We start from the raw sequence: 24287 nt of genomic DNA on the forward strand, positions 1-24287 counted from the left end.
CATTGGGGAAACTGGGAGCCCCTGCAAATTTTGTTGAGTATCATTTACACAATGATCATGTTTTCTGTCATTTTTTTTTTTTTTTTTTTAAATTAACTTTCTCTTGTGGGCCGAATTGGATGGTCTAAAACAGGGGACTGGTCTCACCCAGGGACCCACATTTTACCAAGGTCTTATTAAATCGCGACTCACTTTTTTTTTTTTTTTAATTCAACCAACCAAATTTTGTTTTTCAAAAAATAGCTGTTGAAAACACTCATATCTAATCTCTTTAAAAACATAAATCTATATATTTTCCTGTGAAACATACATTTCACTGCGTGCCTGTTAAAAAAACGTTTCTTTCAAAATAAAAGTCAAGTCCAACATGAGAGGCATTTAGTAATTATTTATTTTTGACCAGCAGTATGGGACCCGCCCAGTACAGGTCCGCGACCCACTTTTGGGTCCTGACCCACCAGTTGAGATTTACTGGTCTAAAGGGCCGGATTTGGCTCGCGAGTCTTGAGTTTGACACACGTGGTTTTACTCATTTGACCTGTCAGTCATTTGCTCGTGATTAAAGGGGGCGTGGTTTAAAAGCAAAACAGAGAAGGAGGCGGGGTCAAAGTCAGCTGAGTTTTCAAATGTTACTCATTCTTCTTTAAAAAAAATAATAATATTTGTAATGTTATATTATCATAGAAGTGTATCAGAGTGCTAGTGTAGGGATGGCAGATATAGGGCCCTGCAGTGTAGCCTGAGTGGTGGTGGCACACAGAGGGGGAGGAGGTGTTCTAGGGTCTACTGTTAAACATAAACAGCCTCTCAGCACTCACTCACTGTGTGTGTGTGTGAACATGGCGGCGGCTCCCGGCCACGGCAGCATTTCCGTCCCTATGACCGACAACCGACCAACGGACCACCGCTCCCAGCCTGTGTCTGTGCTGTCAGGTAAGTTTAGTTTACTGTCTGTCACTCCCTGACCTCAGCTACACCTTCTGGTCCCACCCCCAAAATACAAGCACCGGCGCCTCAGCGAAGTGTCAAACTGCTTATCATCACCAGGTGTTGTAGTTCTTCTCTGACAACGGTGCCACGGTCGTTATGACAACAGAAATAAAGCCCCAGGTAAGACTACAGGACGTGTGAACCCGCCATGGTTTATTAGCTCTCAGCTTTATATCACTCCGCGTTCTTTATTGACTATTAGCTGCCTGCTGATTGGCTGAGCAGCTACACCGACCATGACGGCTAATACTCATTTCCACCGTTACATTTAACAACTAAAAACATTTATTGTCATAATTAATCTACAGCTGATTTAATATCCATTATTTTAAAACAGACGCGTCTGTTTAAACTTAAGTTACAGGTGCTTCCCTGGACAGGAAGTGACGGCTTTATGCCAACATAATTAGCACCCACTTGTTGCTTTCAATAAACATGAATTCATGAGCTCCAAATAGATATTTATACAAATCAAATGTCATTTGTTTATATATATATTTACATTAAGTCAGTATTTTTCAACCTTTGGGTAGTGACCCCATGTTGCGTTGCCTGGAATTTAAATGAGGTCTTGTGAAATGTCTATTAATTGATTAAAAAGCTATATATTTATTTATTTACATGACATTAAGTCAGTGTTTTTCAACCTTTAGGTTGTGATCCCATGTTGGGTCACCTGTAATTTTTATATGGGGTCATGAAATGTCTAGTAATTGCTGAAAAAAACCTGTATATTTTTATTTACATTACATGAAATCAGTTTTTTCAACCTTTGGGTTGCCTGAAATGTCTAGTAATTGATTAAACAACAAACCAGTGTCATGTAGTGAGTTCACATCGTACTGAGATTGTATGTGCGCATGCCTACATGTGCACTACGCGATAATGAATTTTTGCTAAAAAAATAATAATTAATTTTTGTTTTCAAAGTGAACGGACATGTTTTATTTGTTTATTGTGTTGGGTTAGGTTAGGGTTATAATCCCAGGTAAACTCAGTATGTGACACCAGATCAACATATATTTTACATTTTTTTTAATTATTAATCTTTTTAAAATGAAAAAATTGCATCATCTCAAACTGTATTCTACAAGACAGTCCAGCTTCACTTTCTGAAATATAAATCTAGTTTAAAAATATTCAAAGAAAAAAATATGTGAGTTGATGCAACTTGTCACTTTGTACGGTAATCCTGGCAACTCGTAACACAGTATAATGAACATGATCAAAAACTGATTCTAGAAAGAAAGTAAAAAGTCATTCATTGAACTACATATATTATCATGGAGCTGTCGTGCAGTTCTTTGTCAGGGTGGGAACAAGAATCAGTCTATGTTTGCTGTTGTCTGTGTTTGCTGTTGTGCTGGTATGTCACTATAGGAAACCTGTTCGTTTGCCGACGTGACCATTGCTGTCAGATTTCTACAGACATGTTATCTACAGTAACTGGACCCATGATTCTTTCTCTTTTTCTGTGGCTCTCTTGAGCCTATTTGTTCTTTTGTGCGCTCTAAAGTGACCTTTGACAATGATTGCAACACATGCACTGAGGTTCTAGGTCCTGTGTTTCATTCCCTTTCATGTCTCCACATCTACTTTGTTATCATTGAACAACTGGGAACTGCACTATTAATGTGTTTTTTGTTTATTTTTTAAAGAGATGTGTGCATTTTAAATAGGTTTTTATTTTATTTCTATTTTTGTTCTTGCCGGGGGGGGGAAATAAAAAATAGAATTAAATATATACACTGTCTCGAGATTGGCGCCAACCAAAATGTGCGTAACATATACAATAATGCAAGAATGATTAGTAACATAATTGATTATGTTGACTACAAAAATTTGCATCCACGGACGTGTTTTTTATTGTTGTAAATTCAGGCTGGCGGCTGCTTTCTGCCTCATTTTTGCTGCAGTACCATACATGACCTTCCGGGGGCGCAGTGTAGCTTCACTATTTACATTGTGAAGAAAAATTGCGCAACAGAAGAAGAACCAACCTAAAGTCTCAAAAGTTTAGCACCATTTCAACGAAAACATATACTACACACATGAGGTAGATATATATTTTGTACAGTCACTGTGTTTTATTTCAGTAAAAATATGAGTATATTATGTACATTAAATTAAGAATTGTATATTTACGTGTATGATTGGTTGCCTACATTTAGCCTATATCATCACCCATGCTAGCTGAAATGCTGCAACAAGATTGCAGTAGTGTTTCATAGGCTAAGATCTCAACATGAGATTGGCAGCTTGCCTGGAGAAGGTTCCTTAGTGGCTTGAATTCTGTAAATCACGTGAGGGCTCAAATAATGGCCTGGCCAATGGCAGCTACAGTAATAGTAACAGCATGGAGAGGAGGAGGAGGAAGGAAAGAGGTTTACGTCTTATTCTCACTTTGATATTTCATGTCAGTGAAACCCATCATTATATTTAAAGTCAACTTTCTGATTAGTTCTTGCAGGACAAAACTCTTTACCAGATAATGTTTTTTGCAGAATTTTTTATATTCAAGTATTCAGATAATAACAGTGACAAACCTTAATTGAATGGTATCAGAATAGAAATCTACATGCAATGGTTCACTTCTCAGCTCATTAAAAAAAAACTTATTTATGAACTACTGTAATTACACTGTGATATTGTACACAGACCCACCTATGCTATCCAGGGTTGGGGTCAATTACATTTTTCAATTATAATGATGTTTTCAATGATCCATTTTCAATTACAATTCAATTATGATTGACATTTTTTCCAATTCCAATGAAATCATAACAATTATTTTCCCCCTGAAAGTAAATTACAATTATGTTTTCAATTACTAAAGTTAATGTACAATTTTACTCACTTTTATTTATATAGTGCTTATAAACAGCCCACACGGGACCAAAATGCTTTACTAATGATCTCATGTAGTTTATATTTTAGTGTACCATGTAGGGATGTCATTTATAGGCCTGTTGTCATGATAGTATGTGTGTGTATGGTGTCGTTTTAGCATCTTTACATTTACATTTTAGCGCTTTGGTTATGTTTATCTTATGTAAAACCCAACTAGGGATAAGAGTTGGACTTTAGTAATAGCTATTACATTCACACTATTGTATGTACTGTAAAACTGTATTGTCCAAATTTAAATGAAATTAAATCATATCCTGACTCTAACCCACAAACACAAATTGACAATTTTTTATAGAATTTTCTTGGCAATTACAACGGCAACAGATTTTTTTCGATTACAATTGCCGTTCTATGTACACCATACTTGTAATTAATTATCAATTACGCAATTACAATTATAAATGACCTCAACCCTGATGCTATCTGTACATTGGCACAGGTTAGCTTGTGCGCCGTGTGGGTGAATGCGTTGCTTTCTCGTCACTGTTTGTTTACGCCTGGCTCTTCTCGCTGCCACGAACTTATCAGACACTTACCGCCCCAGGCTTTCTGCTGTCACGCTGCAGAGACGCTTGTCTCCTAGGTCTGATCCTCCTGAGACCAAGTGCTCAATTAAACACGCACACACACACACACACACACAGACTTGACTCCTCCTAAAGTTGCCTTTGGTGCAGATCAGCAGCATAATAAGTGTAATATCCCCCTCAGTGTTTGTGATGTTTATTAATGAGACCAACACCCATAAACAGTTGTTGATTGACATTTTGTAATTTGTTGCCATGGTGACATATATAGCCAGAGACAGTAGCACAGTATATTTGTAGTGGAAAGACCCCAAGTTAGCTGAAAGACAGGGAACTACTTTCTGTGGAGGTGTGTGCAAGTTTTTTTTTTTTTGTTTTTTTTTTGCGAAAGCTCTTATTTGTGTGTACACACATTTCCTCAAACGTAACAAACTTCTTGAGGGCAACCCCAGCTGTAAAATCTTGTAGGCTTTATAAGGTTTATTGAACCTCTCTAATAAAAAAAAAAAAACATTCTCCAAATAAGTGGGTATGAATGAGCGATAGAAAAACTGTAGTTCTGGTTATTCTTACTGTATAACCAGATACTTATCGCATATATTTACATTGAGAAACAGGATAAGTTATTTATCCTCTGAAGCGGTCTATAATTATTTTTTTTACACCTGTCATTTAAAGCTTAGGTAGTCTCCAACAAAACACAGATGTTTTGTGTTGTCCTTTTTAATCCACCTGGGAGAATTTGAAACACATTACTAAGTGTACTAAGTGTTGTAGTCAAGACTACTCTAACTGAGTCTAAGACATTACCAAGACTAGGGAGTAAAGAAACCAAGGCAAGATATAAATCAAAACATGACATCAAAATTTTATTTAAATTTTATTTATTTATAATGTTTACTTTGGAGCTGTTTAATTTCTCTCCAGCTTCTTCACACAGTCTCCATAAAGCACATGTTTCGAACCCAAGGCCCGGGGGCTAAATCTGGCCCTTCACAGCATCTGATACGGCCCGCAGGAGAAAATGAAAATGACAGAGAAAACATGATTTTTCTAAAATTATTCCACAAAATCTCCGCAAATTAAATAAAAAAAAAATGGTCCAAAAATAAAATAAAAATCAAAGAAAATTTAAGTATCATCACTTATTGCTTAGATTTTGTTGATGCCTGTCATACTTTATGTCTAATTTATAACTGAAAGTGCAAACTTGGCAACATAATGTTAAAATTATTCATTTTCCTGCCTAAAACCTGTGGCCCATTTGTGATCAAACTGCTCCGTATTTGGCCCTTGAACTAAAATAGGTTCAACACCCATGCCATAAACAGTGACCAGGGCTGACCTGCCACTAGGGGGGAAATTAAAATAAAAAGCCTTGATTATGGGCGGCGCTCCTGGAGCAGTTAAGACACGCCCAGTCTACACTATGAAATCTCCAGAACACAATATATGCTATGCTAACTAGCTACTCAATTCTCCCTATACTTCTCTATTCACAGTTATCTTAGTTTAACCTACTTACACAGATTACAGAGTCCACAGGTGCTAGATTTTATAGGAGGGGCGGGGCCAACAGTGCTTGTTTGTGACACGAGATGGTCCAATTCACAGAATCTCGTTCTCAACCAATAGCAAAAATCTATTGTAATAGCTGGGTTTCAACCCATAGAGGGCAGCCACTCTTACATTTTACAACAAAATACACCAAATTAAAATACATTGAGAGTTGGACCAGGATCAATCAACAGCACTACTACAATACCCAAATACATTAGTTTCCAGCCGAAAAAAGTGTTTTTTTGGAGTTTGGAGTTTTTTAAGAGTAGCTGTAGATTAGATTGAGAGAATTGTGAATAGATAGAGAGGTATGGTGAGTAATGAGTTGGTAGTTAGCATAGCATTGATTGTTCTTTGTAGATTTTATCGTATAGACTAAGCGTGTCTTAACTTAGGCTTAGGAGCCTCGCCCATAATCAAGGCTTAGACACACATCAGCCAAAAGCCACAGGGTTAGTTACTGTTTAACTTGATTCACCAAAACTGGTTGTATTCATCGTAATGGTTCTTCTTAAAATTGGTTTATTTACTTGACAAATTGATTTACTTGTGTCTGGAAATGTGTTTAAAATGTCTGCAGAACAACAACAACAACTGTAGCCAGTGGTCTATAAATTCAGGCTTAGAAAAATTAGATTTTGTGCAAAAACTAAAATAGAGACACATGTTGGCATTGCTGAAAAGTACATTTCTGTTGCATATTAGATCTAACATCACTAAAGAACACAACATACATAGTCCAACATAGATATGCAGAAGCGTACAAACCGTCCAATGTACGGTACAAATTGCAGTCAATGCAGCACAGATTGGAAGAAAAAGAAGCAGGGAACAAAAGCGTAGAAGGTTGCATAACGAGTGCTAATTTGGTTAGCTAGAGCTGACGTTTGACTGTAGATCTGCAGCACTTTGACAGCAGATTCATTAGAGAGAGAAAGAGAGACACTCAGCAGGCCGGTGGCTGGGTAATGCAAGTTAATAGCATAACAAGCTTTTGTCGAACAAGCGTCAGCTGTGGCCAAGACTTAACCACGGTGTTCATCGCTGCCTTTTGGTGGAAGCAGGTTTTGATTAATCTGTGCAATACTATACAATACTATAGTTAAATAATACACTTGTAGAAAACAATTGTCAGAATTTTATAAATTGGTAATACGAGAAAAATCCATTGAATTTGACTTTTTCTCTTGATTGTATTGAATATCTTTTCAATTTTTGTCTTTAAAGGGTTTTAAAGCATTTGAGTGTTCAATGACACTACTGAATGCAAACTAATATAGCAAATGAACATTAAGATCTCAAGTGGACAAAAATGTGTTAAAGCTGCTTTCCGGAGTTTCTGAGAGAACGTATTGATGTCCCGCCCTCAACAGCTCTACTTCCTCCCCTGCCTCTGCCAATTTACCAGAAGCTACGCCTCTACGTTTGTGCACGCGCATTGCAAAACATAACAAAGTCATGTAACTACAAAAACTACATATTTATTGTTAGAGTGCCATAACTTTTGATTAAAACATGTTTATTACCTGTCCATGAGAAATGTCGCCAAATTCTGGTCCGTTCAGAATCCTTTTAAAAGCTGCAAGTTCCCTCCACCTTTGAAAAGCAGCTCAGAGATGAATCCTGTTGCGGTCACGAAGACGTTTATCCACAAGCTTTGTAGCCAGACTTTTCTTTTGTCTTTACGTAGAAGCTTTATACGTTGGCAATTGTGGAATGGGTAACTTTGAGTTTCGCAGCTCTCCTCCGTGACGCTCTGCTGCTCAGAGTGATACCTATTTGAGACGCGTGGCCTCATTTCTGTGCACAGTTTACGCAGCACGCATTCACTTAGATTGACAGTCCTCGTTCCAGGAAGTCGAAGCCTATTGGCTGGGCGCACTCGGCGATCGTTTCCATTTGTATAGGGGTCTATAGGATGAAGGAAGGACATCATTAATGTATATGAATGATTACCGACAGTAGACCATAGTGAAAGACTAGTTAGGTATTTTTTCGCAATTCAAAAGAATCATACATAAACATAGATTTCTCAGAAACTCCGGATATCAGCTTTAAGGTAAGATTACATTTATTGCAGAACATTTGGATTCATTAAACAAAAGAAAATTGGCACGGTGCATCATTTCAACCCGAGTGACTAGTCAAAAACTATTTAGGTAAAAAAATAAACAACTTGAAACAGATGAACTTTAAAATAAATTATTGTGTTTATGTGACAATGAATTAAACCAAGTTGTTTGATAAAGCTTCCGTTTCTTGTAGTGTATACCTAATAATGTTTGTATGTACACCATTACTGACCTGCTACGTGAGAACCCGCTAAATCCAAGAGAAAACCTTTTTTAAAGAGGTCCAGTGTGCTTGTCTATACTGTAAGGGCAGGTTTAGCAAAGCTTATTAGTCTGTGGTCTTAATGTAAAGTAGCTTCAACCTCAACCTAGCTGAGGATGTATGAGCATTATCACAGGGCAGCTTGGTGGTAACAGAAAATATTGACAAGCAGGAAGACGGCTGTTTAGTTGTGCAGCACATTTTTGAATTTATGTTTCCCTTTCATTATCTTTCTGTGCTTCAGGGCCCTGTTATAACCACTGTAGCTACATCGTACTAACACCCCTAAACATGTCACATGCCAAGCAGATGTTTTTATCTTTGAATGTTAACATGCCACATAGTGCTGCACGATGATGGCCAAAATGATAATCAGGATTATATTTGATCAATATTGTAATCACGATTATAATCATATTAGGGAAAAATCTGTTTTTGTTGCACTACTTTTAAATTAACAAAGTGTACAGTTTACAGTGCAAAGTGAAGTTATAAAATTTAATTATAATTTGCAAAAAAAAAAAAAAAAAAATAAGAAGAATTTAAAATGTACCAAAGGCTAACTAAATAAATACACATTTACAGAGTGCAGAGCCCGTATAATAATTGTAAATAATGCAGACGATCAATTTAATTTAATCGTGGCAACCAAAATCATGATCACGATAAAAATTGGATTAATTGTGCGGCTTTAATGCTACATATGATTCTCTGTAATTTAACATACTACTTAAAATTCTGTTGACTGCTAGCTAAGGTCAAATTTAGTTGAACAAACCTTGAAATGACTATAAAAAGGTTAGTTTTGATTCGAGTTTTAAAATCTGTTGTTGTTTTCATCCACAAGATACATACATAATATTTACCCAACACATACTGTATATTATTCCATATATCACTTAAGATTAGAGACTTTAACATGTGCTCCAACTGTCAGAGAAACAAATCTTCCTTTTTATCTTAAATAGAAAAATAATCAAATCAAAGATTATTGATATAAGATTTAATCAGTTTATTCTTTAGTTCTGTTTTTTGGAAAATGAAACTTGAATGTGACAAATATAGCTTCTACTACTACTACTACTAGGAAATAAGCTTAGTCATGCTGTGGTTGATAGAATAGGTCTCGAAACAAACCAATAATTTATTTACTTTATTAAAAAAAAAAAAAAAACTAATACAGTAAGTAAGCTGATTTACTTATAGATATTATTATATTAGGTTTTTGTGTGATATAACATCTTTATTATCCAGTCTACGAAGAATTTAATTTCTACAGCATTATTGTAGATCAGTTTGTGTATATGTTTTTCTCTTTGCTTAAATATTTTTCACAAAAGTCATTCTAGTAGTTGGTTAGCATTTTTCTGTTTGTTTGAAGAGACAGAGCACACTCAGAGGTAAACCTTTAGATCAATTCTACACATAGAATCATTTTAGATTTTCAATTCTCTAGAATTCTATTGCTTCCCATGTATAGGACACCTTTAGTGTTCTTAAAAAGAGCTATAGCATGTATTTTTTGTTTTGCATCTAGCAAGCTCACGTCTCTGACCTACATCTAGTTTCAAGTGCTCAAACGGTGCTGCATCTCATGCATACTTACTCATTGTCATTGTGAGCACAGGGACATTTGTGCCTGAATATGCACTCGTGTGGTTCACAAAGCAGTTGGGTTGGAACCAGCTGTCCAACCCTCCTACGTTAAAGACTGACCAAGCACATGACGTCTTCTTAGTTGTGGCAGGTGCGTGTTCAAGTGTTCTGTGTTCTCTTTTTAGCATATATGGGCTCACTTCTGCTACAGGCTTTGATACTTAATCAGGTTTCTCTGTGAATGTATATATAGGTGTGGATATAATGTTGGTGTTTGGCTGGCATCCTGTCATAGGCGTATCCTGGCTGGTTCTCTTCTTCTGTTATGATAGTTTCTAAGTTTATTTGAAATAACTCTTTTTGCGCCTGGGCAATATATCGAGATTCAAGATATATCGCGTTCTATATTTTGGCGATATCAAAAATGACAATATCGTCTATATCAATATCCTCTCCTCCTCTTCGCCCAGCACCCGTCCCCTACACTTTGACCCCGGACCCACCACCTACCCACACCTGCCCACTAGTGGTGGGAACCTCTGGGTGCCTCACGATACGATATGATACGCGATACAAAGGTCACGATTATCTCACGATATGACGATACTGCGATTATCGATATATTGGTCAGACATTGATCTACAATAATCTATGACATAACAAGAGAAAAAAAGATTAAGTGAAAAAATACAGTTTTTATTTAATATCTCTGAAAGACAATAAATTGAAAAAGTGTCCTATGAACAGTGACACTATTTTAGTGCAACATTTCTGTAAATAAGTGTCAACATACCAATGTAAATGAATAAGTATCTCCAATAGTTCTTTCTGTAAACAAAAAATAGGGTCTTTCTTACCAGTGACACCATTATAGTGCAATATTCCAGTAAACAATATATTGGTTCCTTCAACACAGTGGCAAAATTTCTGTGAAGACGTACCTGCACATTTTAGTGAAAAAGCAGAAATGGTTTTGAAAAAAAATCAATAAAAAAAAAAAAAAAAAAACTAATTTGGAAAAAAAAAAGAAAAAAAATTCGATACTTAGCAGGAGCATATTGATTATTGATCGTGCGGAAAAATATCGCGATATATCGCCGTAACGAGATATTGTCACACTCCTACTGCCCATGTGCAAATGGTTATCGTGACTGTGTTTTCTTTGTTTTGCTTAATGCATGTATACTGAGAGATTTTTTTTCCTAGTTTTTCTATTTTACTCTCAAATGGGAATTCAGTATAAAACCTGCCTTTTTCCCCCTCACCTCTCCTTGTCTTGTGAGCACATTTCTCATCTAAAATGATATCTCGTTGCTTTGTAACATGTGCAATGACAAAAAAAGCTATTCATATCATTTTTTTTTTTATAGCTTATTTTATATTAAAGTATTTGTTTTAGGAGTTGCTGCTTTTGCTACTTCTCAGAACATCATGAAAAGTACAGTTAGATGGATTTTTTAATGTGTTCTAACCCAGGCCTTCCCCTAAACAAGCCACACTACAGAACTCACTCACACATGCTGTCCTTTTCAGGAGAAAAAAGTCAAAAGTGACATACATTGTGCAGCTGTTTGTTCATAAATATGTCTGTGTGGCATTTTGCATCAGCAAGTTTACCCCAGAATTGTCTTTCTGGTAGAAATTGATACCTTATATTGCCATTTTGAGAAAAAATATCGAGATATGAGTTTTGGTTCATATCGTCCAGCCCTAATTCTTGTCTTTTGTTTGCAATTATTTTTTAGATTTTTACTTTTTTTTCCCATTGCAATCTTTGCTTTTATTGAAGAACGTTTGGGCATTACAGTGACAGAGGAATGTGCAATACAGTCGACTGCACATGTGACATTCAACATTTCCTGAAACAACAGGTTGTTTTTTTATCTGATTGTAAAAGGTAAGCAGGTAGTCTTTACCTCTGAGCAGAACAGCATGGCATGGGACTCATTGTTTGGACTTTTATGCTTAGGGAGAATGACCGCTACACAGATGTAAAAGTAATGGATTATATGTACTCATGTTACTGTAATTGAGTTTTTATGAGTACTTTTTGAGTTAATTTCTAAATCAGTAATTTTACTTGTGCTTAAGTACATCTTAAATGTAGTCAAGTAATTTGTTACATTTCTGCACCCAACCGTTACTGAGTAAATTTTTATTTTTTGTTTTAAAATGATCAACACAAAATGAAACTACAAAAAATGAAATGACCAGACAACAATCAAATGCATCACATCATAGCCGACCAATCAGATTAAATGTCATGCACGGCGCGGAAACAGCGTTGAATGGTTATTTTCTCTTTTTTCATAAATGTAGCTATACTTGGAGCCTGATCATTTTTTTAAATTTTGAATTGAATTCATTGGTGTTATTTTATTTAAAAAATAATTGTACATTTTGACAAAGCTTTTATTTTATACAGAGGCCTTTATGGAAAATATGTGAAGTTCCAATTTATACATGAGATGTTTACTGTATAAAAAGGAAAAAAAACGTGAGCGGGTGAAAGTAACTAATAACTTTTACTTTGAGGACTCTTTAATTGAGCTACTTTTTACTTGTACTCGTGTATTGATGGACGATTTACTTGTACTTAAGTACAATTTCAATTTAGTAAAATTACTTCTACTTGAGTAGGATATATCAGTACTCTTTACATTTCTGACGCTACGTTTCCAGCTTGTTTAGGCTGGTTAAGAATAAGAAGAATTCCTTTAAACTGAAATTATGTTTTACTATTGTAAGCTAAGTCTATTGGAAACCTGATGAACCTGAAGCAGCACCATACTGGTCCAAGGTCAGTGTCCCGGTGTGAGGAAGCGCAGAGAAGTTCTCTGGATGGTCTTCTCAGCAGGGTCATTGTTTGAGTAAAGCTGCAGGCCTTCTTGTTTTTGTAGGTTAGAGTGATATTTCCAGCGTGCCCATTGGCTTTTGTCAAAGCTGAGGTTCTGCTAGAACGTTTTACAGTGCAAAAACAAGCACACCCGTACACTTTATCCTGGACGGAGTATCTGGTTGTGCATGATGATGGATGGACTTCTGTTGTGCTGTGGGATAATGCCTTCCACTTTAGAATGATTCATCTGTGGACAAGCATTACTCATCCACTTTCTCATTCATTCTGTCACAGTTTGTTTAGTAATAGTTGTTTTTTGTGCGTTTGTTTTTGCTTGCAAGGTTTGGTGTTATTTAAATGTAAAAAAATTTGAGTTGAAGACATGAAGCACAAGTGTTTGGGACTCTTAGTTAAAGCTGCTACCATCGATATTTTTTAAAAATTAAATAAAATCATAATGTAGGCCACGTAGATCAATAAATCAAACATAATTTACTCCAAGAAAAAGGTGGAAATTCCCACACATTCCATAATGCTTTGCGTGAATTTGTCAAGAGTGTTTATGGTGGAGATAAAAACTAACTTTCAAAGGGCAATTTCAACCTTTTTCCTTTCTTTTTTAGAGTAAATTATTTTCAATTTATTGTGAGGCCTACAATATGATTTTATCTAATAGGAAAATTATCAGAGATAACAGCTTTATAATATACATCACATGTCAAACTCAAGGCTCAGGGGTTAAATCCAGCCCCTTAGAGCATCCATTTCGGCCCGCAAGAGAAATTTTAAATGACAGAAAAAAAAATTAATTATTGTTTAAATTACCAAATATCTCAGTTGTAGATATCTCAAATTGACCAATTTAATGATTGTATTTGTCCATTGTTTATTTCACATGAATGCAGTCATCTTTATTTGCAAACTGGTGAAAGAACTCTCAATTTTTCCACATATATTGCAATATCTCATGAACGACTCCACAAAAGTCCTCTAAATTACACAAAAATTGGTAACAAAATCAAGAAGTTTTGTACTGAATCTTGTGGCCTAAAATCTTTGAAGTTTCCTTATTAGATTTATGCCTCACAAAACAAAACAAAAATTAATTTGCACCATATTGGTTTTATTAACGTTTAAAAATGGGACTACTTTACCGTTTTAAAACCTGTAATCCATTATCTTGAAATCACGTGATTGATGACGGCACACACCCCCATTTGCCTGTAAACATCCCATTGTTTTCTATTCAAGTGAAGCATTAAACCTACTTTTTAGATAATTTGATCAAAATGCCAATTTGTGCTGCTTTTGGTTGCTCTAAATAATCAGGAAAAGTTAAAGATGTCGATGTAAACCTCTTTGGTTTACCGATATAGGATAAAAACAGTAGTGACCCAAAAAATAATCAGCGACAGCTCTCCTCAGGGGCCTTTACTCTCCCTTAAACAGACACACCAACGCTGAGGATTGAAGTCCTTTTGGGTTGGAGTCCTTCAACAGTCTGTAATTTACTCGCTAACTTCAGTTACCAGAGTGTCAGCTGCACACTGTTTAAGGGAGTGTAAAGGACCCTTAGGAGAGCTCTTCTTCTCTGCCTCATTGTCTACTATGAAACCGCAGAGTTTGAACTGTCGCCCCCTGTGGTCAGTTTTTATTCTGATGTTACATCAACATTTTTACCTTTTCCAGATTATTTAGAGCAACCAAAAGCAGCACAAATTGGCATTTTGACCAAAAAAGCTGATAAATTGTTCACTCCAATAGAAAACAATGGGATGTTTACAGGCAAATGGGGGTGTGTGACGTCTTCAATCACTTGATTTCGAGATGGCGGAATACAGGTTTTAAAACGGTAAGTTAATAAATTATTGCTTATAATAATAACAGTTTGTGAAAACAGAGGATCCCTTTAATGTACAGAAATGAAAAGGGACTTCCTTTTTGTGTCAAAGCTGATCTCTAGATATCAATACACATGATCATCATAGTATTACAACATGTTTGTTTGAAATGCACATAGAAAAACAAACCTTTTAAGCAGTAAAAGTGGCACCAAAACAAACAAACTATAGCAACAGGCAGTGTGTGTGTGCGTGTGTGTGACAGCTTTTAACAGGTTTTTTGATCTTCAGATATTTATTTGTATAATCATAAATATCAGTGTAAAAAAAAAATGCAAAGCGTTACTGTAGAACAACCGGTCATGTAAATCATGTTGTACCAAGAAAGGCTTTGTGAGAGAGAGAGAAGTGCTTAGTGCTACACATTGGCTAATAGGAGATAGGAGGGAGGAGTGTGTGTGTGTGTGGTGTACGTGTGTAGTGGGAGGAGAAAGGGAGGAGTGTGTCAGTGATTGGGGGAGGGGGAAACTGAGTGACAGAGAGAGTGAAAAAGAGGAGAGAGGATTTGTGGCATGTAGTTTGTCAGCTGTCATTAGACACAGTTGATACACACACCGGAGTAATCTCACAGGGAAGAGAGTGGAAGGACTGGACGTGTGTTTGTGTGTGAGTGTGTGTGTGCATGAGTGGCTGCTGCTTGCTGTGTGGTGCCCCCCCCCACACACACACACAAGCCGGCATGGGATGTTTGGCCGGTGCCATGTCAGTTATGGGCTGGTTTCACCGATGCAAAGGTAAGCAATGACCAGTTTCTGTTGACACCACAGTTAAAGGCACAGTGAGGATTTTTTTTAGCTGTATAGTTAATTTGAATTAATTCCAATTGAAAATAATCTTTTTTTTTTTAATACTTTGCCAATTGACAACAGTAGTAGCTGTTGCTTTGTATGGCACACAGTAGTAACTCCTCTTGGGGGAATTTACAGCTTGGTTAGACCCTGGGTGTTAAAGTGGCTCTTGGTCATTAGAGAATTTTAAACGCTCTCACTTAACCTTTAACTGATAACACTTTTTATAACATTTTTGTCAATCATTAGTTGTTAAAAATGCTATTTATTTATCTATTCAATTCTTAAGAAGTATTTATTTAAAAAACATTGAATAAATTAATGCACCCTATAGGTTTATCTGTCTTAGTCAGACTTGGACTTTGAGCTAACGTGTTTTTATTTTGAAATAGTTTTTTGTTGTGTGTGCTTGTTGGTGAGAGGAGTGGTATGAATGACTGGAAACACACACACACACACACACACACACACACACACACACACACACACACACACACACACACACACACACACACACACACACACACACACACAGAGTGCATAGTCAGCAGGCCCAAAGCTGCTCTGTCACCTGAGGTCTAACCAGCGAACTGTTTAGTTTGTTCCTCTTGAATAACAACTGCTGTTAAGTCATTCGAAAAAATGGCAGGTTCACGGTGAAAATAAACTAAACAAGCAAAAGAAACGTGCACATTGATGAACAGGTGGAGGAGTCACAGGTTTGCTGTGATCATAGGTGAATGCTAATTAATTTTATCTTGATGAATGGAGAGAAAACTTGTACAACTTTGAAAATCACCTGGTAAATTGTTATTTTAAAAATAAAACACAACAAAACCTAGTTCTATAAAAATAGCAGCAGGGACTCGTTAACCTAGCACTTGTAATCAAGCCTTCTCAGATTAACATTTTTAATGATTTCCCATCCTTAATTCAATTTCTTTTTCAAAAATGGACTGTTATGCACATTGTACAGGCTGTTTTGCTGGTACATACAGACACACACTCACTGCTGATAAGTCAATCAGTGAACTGAAGGTGGATTTTGACCCCTGACAAGTAGGACAATGTGAGACCCACATAGTGCCCACAGCTATTTTTACTTTCACTTTGTATTGCATTGTTTCAGTAACCAGTAGGTTTCCTGAATATTCTCATCTATTGATTAATATGCTATTGATTCTATGCACATTTTTCTCTCTGTTCATCTGTGTGCACATACCGTGAGCACTTTTTATTTATTTATTTTTTAAACAAAATTTAAGAGGTTTGGCAGGATTTGTGTTTATTTTTTTCATCTTTTTGCATCACATTGTGTGTTTTGTGTATTTTTTCCTCCACCAACTATTGGTTTTGTCTCTGTTTTTCTCAATGATCCTACTCAATGGGGGTTGGTTGATAACTGAGTTAGCATCCGGGCAGGCTTGTTCAATGTTATTGATCAGGGTCTATAATCGATCTGGCTCTCACATTACATGAAACTTCACATGCAGTGTAATGACTCGATGCTGGCTGACTAGGTTGTAAACAAGCCTTCAGTAAACAGCCCTTTTAATTTATTGTTTCTTTTTTAATGCAGTAAAAGTATTGTACTCTTAACAGACTTCAGTTGCAGTAAATGTTAGTCAATTGTCTTGTATTTTTTTCAATTTTGATCATGCCCTAACTTTCTATTCATCCTAATAGAACTCTATTTAGCAGAGGATTTACCATTTTAGAATGCTTTTCATAAGCTAATCTCATAGTTTTATGATAACAATACAATTATAAAGACATCATACTTATTTACGACGTTTAGCGAGATTCTGTTTTGGTCAAAACCCATTTTGTTTTGACGAAAATAAATGCAGTGATGATCCTTTGTAACGTCAAAAAAAAAGAAAAAAAAAGAAAAGAGCACTCGTCAATGCATGTCAATTTGAACAGCTTGGATTTTATGAGGACTCCCTCCTCAGCACACGGAAAGGCGTTTGCTTTCCATTCCAGCACACCAGTGTCAGGAGGCTTTGGAAACTATCTATTAAACCTCCTGACACACATTTATTCCATTTAAAAAAAATCATGGGTAATTCCTGCTGGAAAAAGATACATGTTTAAAATGCACAAAAAAACCTAAATGTTATAGAAGCAAAAAACTGACAAAACTGCTCTATGTAGTTGATTCTATAAATGGATTTTATCTACTCTTCTGTAAAAGTTTCTCCTTGTATCAAACATTTTTATTATTTCTTTCTCTATTTTCTTTATTTGTGTATGTCTTATGTGAAGTGGCGTTAAGCTCCCAAAAAGGCGCTATCTGCCCCCCCCTTCCCCCCACAAACCAAAAGAAAATTGAAAATTTTCACTATTCTTTTACAAATCTCATAAAAATAACAGAAAATGTGCAATCGCATATTTTAAAACAGTAATTAAGCTCTTTATTAATGCAGTGCAAAGAAAACAACATTTTCTATTTTTCATGCTCGAGATTCAGCAAAGCCCTTCTAGCAATTTAAATTATTACTGGTATTAAAATTAGAGAATTGACTAAGAAAGTTCATGGTCTTCTGGGCTGTTGTTCTTAGTTTTGTGCTTGTAAAGAGAATTCCATGAAAGCTAATATGTGTCTGTATGAATGAAGTAACAAGTATCAGGTCATTGGAAATAGTTGCAGGACGGGTTGCCCCCCCCCCCCCCCCCCCCCCCACTCTTACACACACACCCACCTGCCTCTGTGTTTGTCAAATACAAATTATGTAATGTTTAGTAGTTGGTAGCTCAATGCACAATGGCTTTGGTTTCTGTTGGGAGCCAGCAATGTAAAGCTACATCTACAAAATACATGCTGTCCAGAGCAACACGCAGAAAGCCGCCCCAATAAAGCCATCAGTGGCACCAAAACAGATGAGATGCACATAAAGAGATTGGACGTATTGATGAGAACACGCCAACGCACAGAGGTGCACTTGCGCACAAATTTAGACACACACACACACACACACACACACACACACACAAGCACTGTACATTGGTCCCGGCCCCTCAGTGTGGGAGAGGCCAGTGTTCCTAATCCAGCCGCAGAGGGGTATTAAATCTACTTTATGTTGGTGTGTGATGGAGGGCTTGCTGGCTTTTAGAATATGGCCTTAACAGAAGCTTAGGGGTCTCTCCAACCAGTCATCACTGTCAAACCCACTGATTTCCCAATGCTAATCTCATCCTCTCTCTTTTTTAATTTACAGCATGTTTGCTCACGAAATACTTTACCTCAAATACCAGTTATTCCTTCTTATCATAATTTTTATTACAGCTAGTACATATTTGTGTTACTAGGGAAAAAAATGATAAATGTATTATGAATAATATATTTAATAATAATTTAATGATCTTCAACAGTTTCTAATTTGCCCATCTCAGGGCTGTTGACTTTCTGTGTAAAAATCTCCAATTTGATATTATTGAGAACAAAGTGAAATGTCAAAAGTAAAAAATGTGAATGTTATTTATAAATTACGTGCTCTTAAAGCTGCTACCCAAAATCATTTCTATTAGATGGATCCACATTGTAAGCATATTATCACTATATCAAAGACAGTTTGCTCAAAGAACAATAATAGGTCGAAATTGCTTATTGAAAGTTTGTTTTCGTCTCCGCCGTAAGAACAGTTTAGTGCATTGCATTGTGGGATGTGGAGTTGTGGAGACGGATGGATAGAAGTGTTTTTACTTTATTCTGATATGACAGGGATTACTGGGAAGAAATTAGAACAAAAATGGTGTCAAGCAAATGACTTTCCTTCTTGTCAGGCAAAAATCACAAAAGAATAAAGTACAAACACTTCTGTGCATCCATTTATGGGACTCCACATCCCACAATGCAATGCATGAAACTCTTATTAAAATAAGTGTTTACAGTAAAACCAAAACAAACTTTCAAGTGGCAATTTCAACCTTTTTCTTTTGCTTTTGAGTGAATGATGTTGACTCATTGATCTTTGAGGCATACACTGATTTGAACTAATAACAATTATTGTGAGTAGCAGCTTTAAATTCAACAGCTATTATTAAAAAAAAAAATTAATTCAGCTAAATATGATTTTTCCTGTTGACAAATCCCCATTTTTTTGGATATGTCCATTTGCCAATCGCAGATCTGTTGCATTTCTTTTTTTTTTTTTTTTTTTTTTTAAGGATTTTTTTGGCTCTAGTGGCCTTTATATGACAGTTGCTTGACAGGAAAGGGGGTCAGAGAGAGCAGGGAATGACATGCAGGAAAGGGTCCCAGGCCGGGAATCGAACCTGGACCCGCTGCAGGTGAGGAACTATAGCCTCTGTACATGGGGCGGGCGCTCTACCCACTGAGCTAAACACCGCCCCAGATCTGTTGCATTTCTGTGTAAAATAATAAAAATTCAAAATCACAATTTGATATTATCGATAACAAAGTCAAATTGAAAATGTGAGCGTTATATAAAAATCACCTGGTTTTATTTGTTTTTGTATTCAATTCTATGTTTATCTGGTCGATTGTTTTGTTGCAAAACCTCTAGCGTCAGCAAGCTCAGCCACTCATTACTGCTTAAATCACAGTTCACAGGGCATTACACACTGACAACTATAATTTGGGTGGGGTTGGTCTGTCAGGCAGGTGGCACTTGTTTAGACTTATCACTGTTGCCTTCATGTTGGTTTGTCTTTCTTTGGTTTCATACAAAAATGGCCGCTTCTTTCCAACCATCGGCCTCCCAGCATTCCTAGTCCTCAGCATGACTTTTAATGAACCTGCACCTTATCTGGCTCTGTCGAGCCTTGTTTGTTTTCAAAGATTTTCACTGCACCATGTTGTGTCCATGTTTTTTCTGCATGACTTCCATCTGAATGTAACCCGACACCTACCTTCTCTGTACCTTGTCTCACGCACACCAGGAAGGAAAGAGAACTGGAACATTTTTTTGAAGGAGGAAAAGCCCAGAGAGTCCATTTTTCAGGTTAAAAGAATGTAAACAATCCAAATTACACATTTATATGACAGTAAAGGGGAATCTACAGTGTAGTCAAGCTTTAGATTAAAATACTTTTTTTTTTCGAAAGCAACTTCTTTCTCTTTGTTGGTATTTTTGTATTGAAACAGCTGTAAACACATATGGAAAACCGTCTGCCTCTAACTACTGTGTGACCCCCAAATAAACCTAAAACAAAGAACCAGATGAGCCATGTTTCCACTGGATACAGATTCCACTTAAACAAGCTGTGATCAATCCCCTGCTTTAATTCCTTAATGGCTGCTTTGACCCTCTGGCCTCCTCTTCTTTCAGCTCCAATTGTTTTGAAATGGCTTCACAAAACCAAGCTTTTGGCTTCTCTGATTGTATTAGTATTGGCCTGAGCAACGTCCATTATTGGAAAGCCCTTCTTTGCATGTGTGCGTGTTTGTTGCTTTCATGTTATACATTTTTAAACAAAATCCTAATACAAGAAAAAAACAGTATGTTTTCTTTTAAACAGAGGAATCACAACATGGATGTAAGTATAGCTTAAAAAAGACAAAATGGAAAACAAAAAATTAAAATGTATAGTCCAAAATATGGGTGTAAGAAAAAATCAATTCGGCGATATATCGCAATATTTCAGTAAGCGATTATTGTATTGATCCAAAAAAATGTCCAAATACATTTTTTTAATCATGTTTTTAATGAAAAAAAACCCAATATAATTGCACTAACATATGCATAGTATGTAAACGCCTTTGTTAAAAAAATTTCCTCACTACTCAATGTATTTTAGCATCATAAGACATACTGGGCACTCTTATAGATGTATGTGGTTACTTTTTTTCTTTTTAAAGCAAATTTAAGAACAGAATCTGTTGTAGAAGCAAAAGTTAAACTTTTTTGAAAAATGTAATTTGACAGTTTCATAAAATATTAGTACTTGAATTACAGTTTGTTACCATTTACTTGTTCTCACAAGTTAAAAAAAAATGGAATAAATTGTATTTTATACTATTTTGTACTTGTACTTGTAAACTTGATATTGCGATATATCCCGATCTATATTGTATTGTTTAGTATTAGGATATATGGCATCGTGACATGCAAATCGTGAATCGTATTGTATCGTCAGTTTCATGGCAATGTACACCCCTAGTGCACTATTTATTAAAGACTGCATTTAAACTCAAACCCTTTATTTACCTATCGTACTGAGGTAATGCTGTGGGTGAATGAGCTCAGATGAATATTGAAAAATATACAATTCAGATGGATTATTAGAACCTTATGGGTTTAAATGGATCAAACCTGGAGTTTTTTTTTCCCACACAAACTTAAAGTTCAACTTAATGCTATTTTTCTGCCAGAACACCTAAATTGTTGTGTATTCAATTGAAAAATCGTGTAAACCAGTTATAAAAACTAGACATGTGGTCAAACTTTTAACCTTTATTTACTAAACCTGATTAGGCGGTCCTGGAGTGGTTTTTTCGAGGCAGTGGCTATCCGTACAGTGGCCGGATCAATATACCGACATTCTTGGCCAGTTCGGGTCACGTGACTAAACCTAACCCTAACCCTAAAAATTTTTGCGATATTGGGTTATAACCTAACCCTAAGACGCTACGTGCTTGTACTTCGGTAACTGTACCAATAGCACCGGGGGTTGTCCGTACGGTAACCGTACGAATAGACACTTTCTTTTTTAAACATTTGTGTCCATTGGGAAAAGGCTCCCCTACGGTTGTCTAAAGATATTGCAAAGTTAGACCTTTAATTAAGGTTAATGTTAACTTGACCTTTAACAATCAAAATCTGCTTGGTTAATATTTGAGTACAGGAGAACATGTTTACCAAAACTGGGGAAATATCATCCATGCAACACAATTCAATATCAGGCAAAAACCTTTTTATTTGTCATTACCTCAAAATCAGCTGTAAGGACTCCTACTTATCTTTGTATCTTAAATTAGGAAGCCTATTATTGTCTGAGGCAAAATAATAATTCTCAGCTTTTTTCTATTTAACGTATTTCCAAATGTCGTACCCGTGTCTGTCATAAAGATATTGAGTAATGTTTAAAATTTAGCTTATTTAACAGTTTTTTTTGTGGTTTTGTTGCAATCGTAGTAAAGAGTGTTTTCCTTCAACCAAACATTCTTCACATGCTTCATTTACACATCAGCCTGTTGAAATGCTCATAGCCATGCCACAGAGCTGTTACTTGGCAAATATAATGTTCCATGTTGTTAATGTTAGTGTCTCGTGTAGAATTAAGATCATATTGTTAGTGTTTTCAGAATTTATAGCAGTGTCCGTTTTCCCTGCTGGTTTGTTTGATTTATCTGTTTTTATTCCACCACCACTAGTCTAACATCTTTATCACCAAAAGTCCACTGGCACAGATGGACGTGGGTATATGTAACAAGTCTGAGCTCCAAAGTTCAGACTTGATGAACAAGGGCTCCTCCGTGTCATTGTGTGAAATATCCCCACGAGCACGGCCAAAAAAACACCACTTGGCAGAGACGATATGTCATCTGTTTGGCTTGTTGTGGTTGTTGTTTTAGTCCATTATGTTATTGCTCATTCTCCACTTTTGGCTGCTCTCGTGTCCTTTCATGGACTAACTAGGCCATATTTCCTTCCGCCTCAGGCCTGATTATTTAGAGCAACAAATGCCCCTCCTCCTATTTTCTTCCTCCTGTCACCCCCTCCTCCTCCTCTAACGGTATCATTTTACTTGTGCACTTGTGTGAAGAAGTGTTTCCTGTGCCTATCTGTTTTTTTTTCTGTGACTTTTACTTTTCTGTCCCATCTGTGTTTTTCCTCTCAGCTGTTTTTGGTCTCCCTCACTATTGTTTTCTCTGGTCCTCTTCCTCTTTCCTGCCTTCGTCTGCGCAGTATCAGCTTCTGTGCCTGCCTGTTATGCAAGAGTCAGGTGATGCATTAGCCTGTTGGAAAGCCTTAAAGGCCTACTCTCCTAATAAGCACTATTTGCATGTTAATGATAAATCATAGGAGATTTACTGTATGTCTCTCATTGTTATTATTATTTTGTCCACACTCTGTAAAGCAGTAGTTTTAAAAGGCTGTATGAGAGATTTGAATATATATATATATATATATATATATATATATATATATAGATATATATAATTGGGAAAAAGAAGGCTACCAATGTACGACTAGTACCAACCATCTAGAACAGTGGTTCTCAAACTATTTTGGCTCAACTACCCCCTTTCTTTTATTTCAGAATCCAAGTACTCCCTTTTTCTGACTACAATATTTTGCTTAGAAAACTCTTTAAAAACAACCATAGAGTAGAAAGATGAATATATTTTGTAAATAAGTGAAAAGAAATAGTATTTGGTGCATTTTAGTTTAACTAGATTCACAAAGTGAAAGTATAGAAATACAGTTGTTTAAGATTGTTGTTGTTTTTTTGTTTTTTTAATAATAATCAAAACATTTCGAAAATCTATTTTAGTTTTTCAAAAATGTCAAGATACCCCATTTATATCTATAGTTTTATCATTTCCGGTCATATCACACCTAGGGTGGGACCAAGGCTGACACTTTATTTGTTAATTTTCCACTTTCTCAAAATTAAAGAAAGATTAAGAAGAACCACTGCTTTAAAGTATGGAATTCTAGAAGAAAATGTAAATTATGTTTAAAATGTGTAACTGCTGAAGGCAAGCCAACAGTAAATAAGTAGGGTGAGTATAACTTGTAGATCTGGTAAAACGTCTTTTTACACAAACTCAATGTTAACCCAAATAAACTGACACAGTAGGATTTAGTTTTAATGCATTGTGGGTTGTGACCCCATGTGGGTTCACCTGGAATTCACACGAGGTCGCCTG

At 36.1% G+C, this 24287-nt stretch overlaps 1 protein-coding gene across 3 annotated transcripts in view; it reads left to right on the forward strand.

Annotated features, from left to right (window-relative positions):
- Positions 1-675: 675 nt before the first annotated feature.
- Positions 676-24287, forward strand: part of LOC114479073 (nuclear receptor coactivator 2-like) — a 57926-nt gene continuing 34314 nt past the window's right edge. Inside the window, exons 1-2 of one of the 3 annotated variants that reach the window (XM_028472529.1) lie at positions 676-933; positions 1048-1110. The gene's annotated coding sequence lies outside the window, so the exon portion shown is untranslated. Of the gene's footprint in view, positions 934-1047; positions 1111-15177; positions 15392-24287 lie in introns of those variants that run through there. The other 2 variants (XM_028472526.1, XM_028472528.1) reach the window with 2 other exon arrangements.

Source organism: Gouania willdenowi, chromosome 17 (genome assembly GCF_900634775.1).
Source record: "Gouania willdenowi chromosome 17, fGouWil2.1, whole genome shotgun sequence".
NCBI lineage: Eukaryota > Metazoa > Chordata > Actinopteri > Blenniiformes > Gobiesocidae > Gouania > Gouania willdenowi.